This window comes from Meles meles, chromosome 10 (assembly GCF_922984935.1).
Source record: "Meles meles chromosome 10, mMelMel3.1 paternal haplotype, whole genome shotgun sequence".
In the NCBI taxonomy this organism is placed as follows: Eukaryota; Metazoa; Chordata; class Mammalia; order Carnivora; family Mustelidae; genus Meles; species Meles meles.
In genome coordinates, this window is record NC_060075.1 from 32,219,201 (window position 1) to 32,231,077 (window position 11,877).

Sequence of the window (11,877 nt, forward strand, 5' to 3'; positions counted from 1 at the left end):
ACCCACTCTGCATTGGAGTACTACAATTGAATATGTTCATATTAAATACAGAGCAAGATATATCTTAGAGTCTAAAATAAAGGTAGACTTTTTCTTTCAGAGTCCTTTAGGAAAAGCATTATGTAATGCCTGAGAAATATCATCTACTTAAATATAGCCTCACAGTTTCATTCTTTTCTCACCCTGAGATAGTTATTGAGAAAGGGTAATCTGTGGCCCAGTGAAACATCTTTGGGGACATATATTACTTAAATAGAAAGTGATATTACTTCTACCATATAAGAACCCCAGATCCCAAATAATAGCAACCCTTAGGTAAGAAGCAAGTGTCTGCAGCATGCCTCCAACATACTGAATATTAAAGGACAGTGAGTTCTTCCTGGCAGTGACTGGGGCAACTCAAGGTTGTGTTTTCCTTTCTGTAGAAGGATGAAATTGTCCATTATTTTTCTTTGTATCAAGTAAGGTGAGGACTCAGAAAATGGATTATCAGGTGAGAATTTGTACAGGTAACTGGATCCAAAATGAGTAGAACCCTTTCAGCCATTTTTTCTGCCAGGGTGCTGCAGAATTCACCTGTTGATGGAATCTTCTTTTGACTGTTAGGGCCAACATTATCCAGTAGAGGGGCATTTATTGCTTTCACCAGCTTGGGATGTGTTGATGCTAGTCCTGCTATGGTATGAGGCTTTGTACTAGGGTGGCTCGTATGCTCTCTTCCCTATTACAAGGAGACTAAGAGCTTCTCCAACAACTTCTGGGTGACTGTCATTTCCTGATGAAACTTCTCCCGTGCACTCAGGAGATTTTGAATAGCGCTCTGTGTGTAACGGTTTTAATGCTGTAAATCTGCTCTGGGTTGGTTAAGTTATCTACTATAATCCTTCTTCTGAGGAATTTACTTAGCCACACATCACAGTATATTAACATAAGTTCTAACTATTCAGAAGGTTGAGCTGTGTTTTGACCTAGGGCTTCATTTTCTTTTCTTTCTTTCTTTCTTTCTATCTTTTTTTTTTTTTAAAAGATTTTATTTATTTGACAGAGAGAGAGAGAGATCACAAGTAGGCAGAGAGGCAGGCAGAGAGAGAGGGGGAAGCAGGCTCCCTGCTGAGCAGAGAGCCCGATGCGGGGCTTGATCCCAGGACCCTGAGATCATGAGCTGAGCCGAAGGCAGAGGCTTAACCCACTGAGCCACCCAGGTGCCTGTAGGGCTTTATTTTCTAAAATAAGTCGATTTGGGGGCACCTGGGTTGCTCAGTCATTAAGCATCTGCCTTCGGCACATGATCGTGATCCTGTGCCGTGATCGGTCGTGATCCCAGGGTCCTGGGATTGAGTCCCACAACAGGTTCCCTGCTCAACTGGGAGTCTGCTTCTCCCTCTCCCTCTGCCTGCTGCTCTCCCTACATGTTCTCTCTCTCTCTTTCTCTCCTTCAAATAAATAAATAAATTCATCTTAAAATAAGATAAAATAAAATAAGCCAATTTTTTCTTACGGGCTAGACAAAGTGATACTGAAGATCATCCCCAACAGAAGCCACTAGCACCTTTATTTAAAATCATAATTGACCTCTGTACACTGAGCTGGTTTGAAAGATCTTTGTCCTGTAGTAAACTTTAAGAGTTCTTGAGCTTTCCAGTATATTCTTTACCTCAGATAGTTCCTTTCTGGGTTCTACGGCTCCCTCTGACCAAAGAAGTCTGCCCTATTACGTGCCCCAGAGACTTAACCTTTCCATTTTTGGGGGGGATATCATGGGTTATAGCAGTGTTGAGAACTAATATTTTTGTATTTATTTATTTATTTATTGTTAACATATGATGTATTATTAGCTCCAGGGGTACAGGTCTGTGAATCGCCAGGTTTACACACTTCACACAGTCACCATAGCACGTACCCTCCCCAATGTCCATAACCCCACCACCCTTTCCCTATCCCCCTCCCCCCGGCCACCCTCAGTTTGTTTTGGGACATTAAGAGTCTCTTATGGTTTATCTCCCTCCCGATCCCATCTTCTTTCATTTATTCTTTTCCTATGCCCCACAAGCATCTCCACTTCCTCATATCAGGGAGATCATATGATAGTTGTCTTTCTCTGATTGACTTACTTCACTAAGCACAATATTCTCTAGTTCCATCCACATCATCGCAAATGGCACGATTTCATTTCTTTTGATGGCTGCATAGTATTTCATTGTATATATATACCACATCTTCTTTATCCATTCATCTGTTGATGGACATCTAGATTCTTTTCATAGTTTGGCTATTGTGGGCATTGCTGCTATAAACATTTGGGTGCATGTGCCCCTTTGGATCACTACATTTGTATCTTTAGGGTAAATACCCAGTAGTGCAATTGCTAGGTCATAGGGTAGCTCTATTTTCAACGTTTGGAGGAACCTCCATGCTGTTTTCCAGAGTGGCTGCACCAGCTTGCATTCCCACCAACAGTGTAGGAGGGTTCCCCTTTCTCTGCATCCTTGCCACATCTGCCATTTCCTGACTTGTTAATTTTAGCCATTCTGACTGCCGTGAGGTAGTATCTCATTGTGGTTTTGATTTGTATTTCCCTGATGCCGAGTGATGTGGAGCATGAGATGGTATCTCATTGTGGTTTTTATTTGTATTTCCCTGATGCTGAGTGATGTGGAGCACTTTTTCATGTGTCTATTGGCCATCTGGATGTCTTCTATGCAGAAATGTCTGTTCATGTCCTCTGCCCATTTCTTGATTGGATTACTTCTTCTTTGGGTGTTGAGTTTGCTAAGCTCTTTATAGATTTTGGATACTAGCCCTTTATATGATATGTTGTTTGAGAATATCTTCTCCCATTCTGTCAGTTGCCTTTTGGTTTTGTTGACTGTTTCCTTTGCTGTGCAAAAGCTTTTGATCTTGATGAAGTCCCAATAGTACATTCTGGCCCTTGCTTCCCTTGCCTTTAGTGATGGGGAACTAATATTCTTAGAGTTTTAACTTCCACTGTTTTTTCTGTGAAAATCTTCCCTAGTTAAACTCCTAGGATCTCTGATGGAACTGCTTTCTTTCATGGATTCTGAAGGATGTGATGATTTATGGGTTTGGACACCAGCCATAACTTCAACAGATTTGGGTGGCTCCTCAGTTTCTATTCCATCTCCTGCTCCCCAGACTGGGTTGGTTTCTAAACTTTTAAGAGTAGTCATTTTTTAACCAATGAAAATGCACCTCCAGATTTCTACTGAAAATAGCTGAAGTTCCTTAATTTTCTGATTTCAGAAGACTGCACTTTCCAGATTGCTGGGCTCTGTGTTGCAGAGTTAACTGCTCCACACACTCCTTTTCCATTCCAAAGCTGATCTGCCCAGACCCCTGATATCCAGCTGCACAGCCACTAACTCATTTGAGTTTTTATCTGAATTTCCCTGATGATTAGTGGTGTTGAACACCTTCTGATGTATCTGCTGGACATTTTTATGTATTCCTTGGGAAAACATCTATTCAGATTATTTGCCCATGTTTTAATTAGACTACTTGTATTTTTTCTATTGAGTTGTAGGAGTTCTTTATATATTTCAGATACTAATCCCTTATCAGATACATGGCTTGTAAATATTTTCTCCCATTCGATGTGTTGGTTTTTCTTTTGTTTTTCTTCTAAGAAAAATGTTTTTCTTCTTATTATTTTTTAAAATTTTTAAATAAACATATACTGTGTTTTTATCCCCAGGGGTACAGGTCTGTGACTTGCCAGGTTTATACACTTCACAGCACTCATCATAGCACATACCCTCCCCAATGTCCATATCCACACCACACTATCCCGTTCCCCACTCCCCCCAGCAACCCTCAGTCTGTTTTTTGAGATTGAGTCTTTTATGGTTTGTCTCCCTCCAGATCCCATCTTCTTTCATTTTTTATTTTCCTACTCCCCCAACCCCCCATGTTGCATCTCCACTTCCTCATATCAGAGAGATCATATGATAGTTGTCCTTCTCCAACTGACTCACTTCGCTAAGCATGATACCCTCTAGTTCCATCCACGTCATCTCAAATGGCAAGATTTCATTTCTTTTGATGGCTGCATAGTATTCCATTGTGTATATATACCACTTCTTCTTTATCCATTCATCTCTTGATGGACATCTAGGTTCTTTCCATAGTTTGGCTACTGTGGACATTGCTGCCATAAACATTCAGGTGCACGTGCCCATTTGGAGCAACACTTTTGTATCTTTAGGATATATACCGAGCAGTGCAATCGCTGGGTCATAGGGTAGCTCTATTTTCAGTTTTTTGAGGAACCTCCACACCGTTTTCCGGAGAGGCTGCACCAGCTTGCATTCCCACCAACAGTGGAGGAGGGTTTTCCTTTATCCACATCCTCGCCAGCATCTGTCATTTCTTGACTTGTTAATTTTAGCCATTCTGACTGGTGTGAGGTGATATCTCATTGTGGTTTTGATTTGTATTTCCCTGATGCTGAGTGATGTGGAGCATTTTTTCATGTGTCTGTGGGCCATCTGGATGTCTTCTTTGCAGAAATGTCTGTTCATAGCCTCTGCCCATTTCTTGATTGGATTATTTGTTCTTTGGGTGTTGAGTTTGAAAAGTTCTTTATAGATTTTGGATACTAGCCCTTTATCTGATATGTCATTTGCAAATATCTTCTCCCAATCTGTCAGTTGTCTTTTGGTTTTGTGGACTGTTTCCTTTGCTGTGCATAAGCTTTTGATCTTGATGAAGTCCCAATAGTTCATTTTTGCCCTTGTTTCCCTTGCCTTTGACAATGTTCCTAGGAAGAGGTTGCTGCGGCTGAGGTCAAAGAGGTTGCTTCCTGTGTTCTCCTCAAGGATTTTGATGGATTCCTTTCTCACATTGAGGTCCTTCATCTATTTTGAGTCTATTTTCGTGTGTGGTGTAAGGAAGTGGTCCAATTTCATTTTTCTGCATGTGGCTATCCAATTTTCCCAACACCATTTGTTGAAGAGGCTGTCTTTTATCCATTGGACGTTCTTTCCTGCTTGTCAAAGATTAGTTGACCATAGAGTTGAGGGTCTATTTCTGGGCTCTCTATTCTGTTCCATTGTTCTTTTTTTTTTTTTAAAGATTTTATTTGACAGACAGAGATCACAGGTAGGCAGAGAGGCAGCCAGAGAGAGAGGAAGGAAAACAGGCTCTCTGCTGAGCAGAGAGCCTGACACGGGGCTTGATCCCAGGACCCTGGGATCATGACCTGAGCCAAAGGCAGGAGCTTTAACCCACTGAGCCACCCAGGTGCCCCCTGTTCCATTGTTCTATGTGTCTGTTTTTGTGCCAGTACCATGCTGTCTTGATGATGACATCTTTGTAATAGAGCTTGAAGTCCGGAATTGTGATGCCACCAACTTTGGCTTTCTTTTTCAATATTCCTTTGGCTATTCGAGGTCTTTTCTGGTTCCATATAAATTTTAAGATTATTTGTTCTATTTCTTTGAAAAAAATGGATGGGATTTTGGTGGGGATTGCATTAAATGTGTAGATTGCTTTAGGTAGAATAGACATTTTCACAATATTTGTTCTTCTAATCTATGAGCATGGAACATTTTTCCATTTCTCCCATCCAAGTACTAACCAGGCCCGACCCTGCTTACATTTTTCCATTTCTTTGTGTCTTCTTCAATTTCTTTCATGAGTACTTTATAGTTTTCTGAATAGAGATTCTTTGCCTCTTTGGTTAGGTTTATTCCTAGGTATCTTATGGTTTTGGGTGCAATTGTAGATGGGATTGACTCCTTAATTTCTCTTTCTTCTGTCTTGTTGTTGGTGTACAGAAATGCAACTGATTTCTGTGCATTGACTTTATATCCTAACACTTTACTGAATTCCTGTACAAGTTCTAGCAGTTTTGGAGTGGAGTCTTTTGGGTTTTCCACATATAGTATCATATCATCTGCAAAGAGTGATAGTTTGACTTCTTCTTTGCCGATTTGGATGTCTTTAATTTCTTTTTGTTGTCTGATTGCTGAGGTTAGAACTTCTAGTACTATGTTGAATAGCAGTGGTGATAATGGACATCCCTGCCATGTTCCTGCCCTTAGCAGAAAAGCTTAATTTTTCTCCATTGAGAATGATATTTGCAGTGGGTTTTTCATAAATCGCTTTGATGATATTAAGGTATGTGCCCTCTATCCCTACACTTTGAAGACTTTTAATCAGGAAGGGATGCTGCACTATGTCAAATGCTTTTTCAGCATCTATTGAGAGTATCATACAGTTCTTGTTCTTTCTTTTATTAATGTATTGTATCACATTGATTGATTTGTGGATGTTGAATCAAACTTGCAGCCCTGGAATAAATCCCACTTTGTCGTGGTGCATTATCCTTTTAATGTACTGTTGGATCCTGTTGGCTAGTATTTTGGTGAGAATTTTTGCATCTGTGTTCATCAAGGATATTGGTGTGTAGTTCTCTTTTTTGGTGGGATCCTCATCTGATTTGGGGATCAAGGTGATGCTGGCCTCATAAAATGAGTTTGGAAGTTTTCCTTCCATTTCTATTTTTTGAAACAGTTTCAGGAGAATAGGAATTAATTCTTCTTTAAATGTTTGGTAGAATTCCCCTGGGAAGCCGTCTGGCCCTGGGCTTTTGTTTGTTTGGAGATTTTTGATGACTGTTTCAATCCCCTTACTGGTTATGGGTCTGTTCAGGTTTTCTATTTCTTCCTGGTTAAGTTGTGATAGTTTATATGTTTCTAGAAATGTATCCATTTCTTCCAGATTGTTGAATTTGTTGGCATAGAGTTGCTCATAGTATGTTCTTATAATTGTTTGTATTTCTTTGGTGTTAGTTGTGTTCTCTCCTCTTTCATTCATGATTTTATTTATTTGGGTCCTTTCTCTTTTCTTTTTGATAAGTCTGGCCAGGGGTTTATTAATCTTATTAATTCTTTCGAAGAACCAGCTCTTAGTTTCATTGATTTGTTCTATTATTTTTTTAGTTTCTATGTCATTAATTTCTGCTATGATCTTTATGATTTCTCTTCTCTTGCTGGGTTTAGGCTTTTTTCTTGTTCTTTCTCCAGCTCCTTTATGTGTAGGGTTAGGTTGTATACTTGAGACCTTTCTTGTTTCTTGAGAAAGGCTTGTATCGCTATATATTTTCCTCTCAGGGCTGCCTTTATTGTGTCCCACAAATTTTGAACCATTGTGTTTTCATTATCATTTGTTTCAATGAATTTTTTCAATTCTTCTTCAATTTCTTGGTTGACCCATTCATTCTTTAGAAGGATGGTATTTAGTGTCTATGTATTTGGGTTCTTTCCAAATTTCCTCTCGTGATTGAGTTCTAGCTTCAGATCATTGTGGTCTGAAAATTTGCAGGGAATGATCCCAATCTTTTGATACCAGTTGAGACCTGATTTATGACCCAAGATGTAGTCTATTCTGGAAAATGTTCCATGTGCACTAGAGAAGAATGTGTATTCTGTTGCCTTGGGATGGAATGTTCTGAATATATCTGTGATGTCCATCTGGTCCAGTGTGTCATTCAAGGCCTTTATTTCCCTGTTGATCTTTTGCTTGGATGATCTGTCCATTTCAGTGAGGGGAGTGTTAATGTCCCTTATTATTATTGTATTATTGCCAATGTGTTTCTTTGGTTTTGTTATTAACTGGTTTATATAGTTGGCTGGTCCCATGTTAGGGGCATAGATATTTAAAATTGTTAGGTCTTCTTGTTGTAGAGACGCTTTGAGTATGATATAGTGTCCTTCCTCATCTCTTATTATAGTCTTTGGCTTAAAATCTAATTGATCTGATATAATGATTGCCACCCCAGGTTTCTTTTGATGTTCATTAGCATGGTAAATTGTTTTCCACCCCTTCATTTTAAATCTTGGGTGTCTTTGGGTCTAAATTGAGTTTCTTGTAGGCCGCATATTGATGGGTTTTATTTTTTTATCCAATCTGATACCCTGTGTCGTTTGATTGGGGCATTTAGCCCATTAACATTCAGGGTAACTATTGAGAGATATGAATTTAGTGCCATTCTATTGCCTGTAAGGTGACTATTACTGTATATTGTCTCTGTTCCTTTCTGATCTACTACTTTTAGAGTCCGTCTTTGCTTAGAGGACCCCTTTCAATATTTCCTGTAGAGCTGGTTTGGTGTTTGCAAATTCTTTCAATTTTTGTTTGTCCTGGAAGCTTTTTATCTCTCCTTCTATTTTCAATGATAGCCTAGCTGGATAGAGTATTCTTGGCTGCTTGTTTTTCTCGTTTAGTACTCTGAATATATCATGCCAGTTCTTTCTGGCCTGCCAGGTCTCTGTGGATAAGTCTGCTGCCAATCTAATATTTTTACCCTTGTATGTTACAGACTTCTTTTCCCGGGCTGCTTTCAGGATTTTCTCTTTGTTGCTAAGACTTGTAAATTTTACTATCAGGTGATGGGGTGTAGACCTATTTTTACTGATTTTGAGGGGCGTTCTTTGCATTCCTGGATTTTGATGCTTGTTCCCTTTACCATATTAGGGAAATTCTCTACAATAATTCTCTACAATAAACCTTCTGCTCCCCTCTCTCTTTCTTTTTCTTCTGGAACCCCAATTATTCTAATGTTGTGTCATCTTATGGTGTCACTTATCTCTGGAATTCTCTTCTCATGGTCCAGTATTTGTTTGTCTCTCTTTTGCTCAGCTTCTTTATTCTCTCTCATTTGGTCTTCTATGTCACTAATTCTTTTTTCTGCCTCATTTATCTGAGCAGTAAGAGCTTCCATTTTTGATTGACCTCATTAATTGCTTTTTTTTATTATTTATTATTCAATTTGGTTATTTCCTTTATTTCTCCAGAATGGGCTTTTATCTCTCTGGAGAGGGTTTCTCTAATATCTTCCATGCCTTTTTTGAGCCCAGCTAGAACCTTGAGTATTGTCATTCTGAACTCTAGATCTGTCATATTACCAATGCCCATATTGATTAGGTCCCTAGCCTCAGTACTGGTTCTTGTTCTTCTTTTTGTGGTGAGTTTTTATGCCTTGTCATTTTTTCCAGATAAGAATATATAAAGGAGCAAATAAAATGTTAAAAGGGTGGAAAGGACCCCGGGGATATGTGCTTTAACCAAATTAGAAGAGACCCCAAATCATGGGTGGGAGAAAGGGGATAAACAAAAAAAAAAAAAAAAAAGGAAAGGAAAAAATATTTTAAAAAGAAAATATATGTATATACAAAAAATATAGTTATTTACAATGGAGGATAAAATATGACTATAATATTGAAGGTTCAAAAAAAGATGAGGATGATGATGATGATGATGATGATTTTTGGTAAGGTATTGTTAAGATAAACTAGTTAAAAAAAGTTAAAAGAGGAAAGGGTAAAAGTTATAAAAAATTACTAGAAGAAAAAAGCAAAAAAAAAATATTAACTGCATGACTAAAGTATCATGGGGAGAAAGCCACGCATTCCTTGCTTTGCTTTCTCTTCCTTTGGAATTCCGCTCTTCTCCTTGGTAAGTGAAGCTGGTCTTGGCTGGGTTTCACGTTGATCTTCTGGGGGAGGGGCCTGTTGTAGTGATTCTGAAATGTCTTTGCCCGAGGCAGAATTGCACTGTCCTTGCCAGGGGCTGGGCTAAGTAATCCACTCGGGTTCTTTGGGAGCTTTTGTTCCCTGAACACTTTCCATAGAGTTCAGGAGGATGGGAATGCTAATGGCGGCCTCCCAGTCTCTGGCCTGGAGGAGCTGAGAGCTCGGTGTCCCTCTCCTCAGGGCACCCTCAGAGAAAAACACCCAATTGCTCCTATTTCCCTGGCCTCTGGTTGTGTTTGAAGAAAAGCACCTGGTCGCCTGCACCTGCAGAAAAGCGCTTGGTCGCTTTCTTCTCCGTGGCCTCTGGCCACACTCTGAGCTCACCCAGCCTGCGACTGGTTCAAGGTAACCCCAAGCTTAGAGCTCACTCCTTGGCTTTGTTGCTGTAGCTGGCTTCCCCGCTCTAATACCTGCGAGCTCTGTGACACTCAGACACCCCTGGTCCTTCTGTGATTCCACGGGACCTGGGGTAACGCGGACCCTGCGTGGGCTTCACCCAGTTTAGCCTCTGGAAGGATGTCCTGCGGTGAAGCAGACTTTTAAAAGTCCTGATTTTGTGCTCCATTGCTCCGCTGCTTGCCAGGAGCCGGCCCCTCCCCCCCGTGGTCTATCTTCCCGTCTCTTCGGACTCACTTCTCCGCAGGTCCTACCTTTCAGAAAGTGGTTGATTTTCTGTTTTAAAATTGTTGCTCTTTTCTTCGGTTTCCCATTGGATTTGTAGGTGTTCGCAATGTTTAGGTAAGCTATGGAGCTGATCTCCTGCTACCTGATGTCGTCTCAGCCTGCTACTTCTCCACCATCTTGACTCCAACCCCTGTTTTTATTATTTTATTGCAGCTTTTATATGAGCAAAGCATTTATTTTAATATTAAATAGCCATACTTTTCAAAGTACAAAAGAGTACTCTTCTACCTGTAAAATATATTTATGGAAAAGGTCACTAAGTCCTTCATTGTATAAAGAATTTTCTCTACTCTGAAAACAAACCTCCAAAGCACTGATAACTTGAATAGTGTCCTTATGGGGGTACCTGGGTAGCTAAGTCAGTTGAGTGTCTGACTTGATTTTGGCTCAGGTATGATCTCAGGGTCCTGAGATTGAGCTCTGTGTTGGACTCAATGCTGGGCCTGGAGCTTGGCTAATATTCTCTCTCCCTCTCCCTCTACCTGCTCTCTCTCTATCTCTCTCTCTCTCTCTCCAAAAAAAAAAAAAAAGAGAGAGAGAGAGAGAGAAAAGTATCCTTTTGCAAAAGTCAAACTTAATGTTGACTGAATTAATTAGAATTAATTAAACAAGAAATATTTATTATATACTTACATGTCTTAACAGGTATTATGGAAAATTCAAAACTATAATAAGTTCCCTGCCTGTGAACTCTCACGTGGAAATGAATAGGTGATTTCATTATTTGGATAAAACTTTGGTTTTTCATTTCATTATCATTTCTTTTACTATACAGAGGCATTTTACTTTGATATAGTTATTCCTACTGATTTATTTTTGCTCTTCTTATGCTTTGACTATCATATCCTTAAAATCATTGCCAAGACCATTATCAAGGAGATTTCCTTGTGTTTTCTTCTAGGAATTTTATGGTTTGAGATTTTACATTTAATCTTTAACCATTTTGAGTTATTTGTTTTGAGTGTGTTAGATAAAAGTCCAGTTTCATCCTTTTACATGGGAATATCCAGTTTTCCAAGCACCGTTTATTAAAGAGAATATCTTTTCTCATTGAGTATTCTAGGCTCCCTTGTCAAATATTAGTTGACCACATACATATGAGCTTATGTCTAGGCCAGAGAGTGCCACCAGCTTGGCTCCACAGATGGACAGAGCAACTGGCTGGAACATCTGCTCCAGTGTCCCTCAGAGGAGAACTGCAGTCTGCCAAGACCTGGGTGCCAGGTGCTATAAGCCCCACTCCTCCTCTCTGTTTCTATCTGATCTCCTATGGTCAAGCCCTGCAGATTTCCTCAGTGATTCCTGTGAGGTTAGACCTGAGTGAACCTCCTAGAAAGTGCCTCAAAATGCTAAGGGAGAAGGGTGTTCATCTTGGGCCTTCCCCCCCCCACCCCCACTGGAGAAACCTAGATCCAGAGGGGCTATCTCAGTGCATGCAGTGTTGTTCTTGGGGCGGGATGGGGGGGGATGGGGAAGGCAATGAATGCAGTCAGAGTGTAGCCACTCCTCTTACCCTTCAAACATGGTCCTGTTTGATCTCTGTGGTCGAAGGCATCCTTTAACTTCATCTCCAGTTTCTGGGATTTTCACAATAGTGTCTTGTTTATGGATAATTCTAGTTGGTCTTCTTGTTAGGGAG

At 40.0% G+C, this 11,877-nt stretch overlaps 1 pseudogene; it reads right to left on the reverse strand.

The window, feature by feature from the left end:
* Window positions 1-358: 358 nt before the first annotated feature.
* On the reverse strand, window positions 359-3,188 carry LOC123951331 (annotated as a pseudogene).
* Between the last annotated feature and the right edge of the window lie 8,689 nt (window positions 3,189-11,877).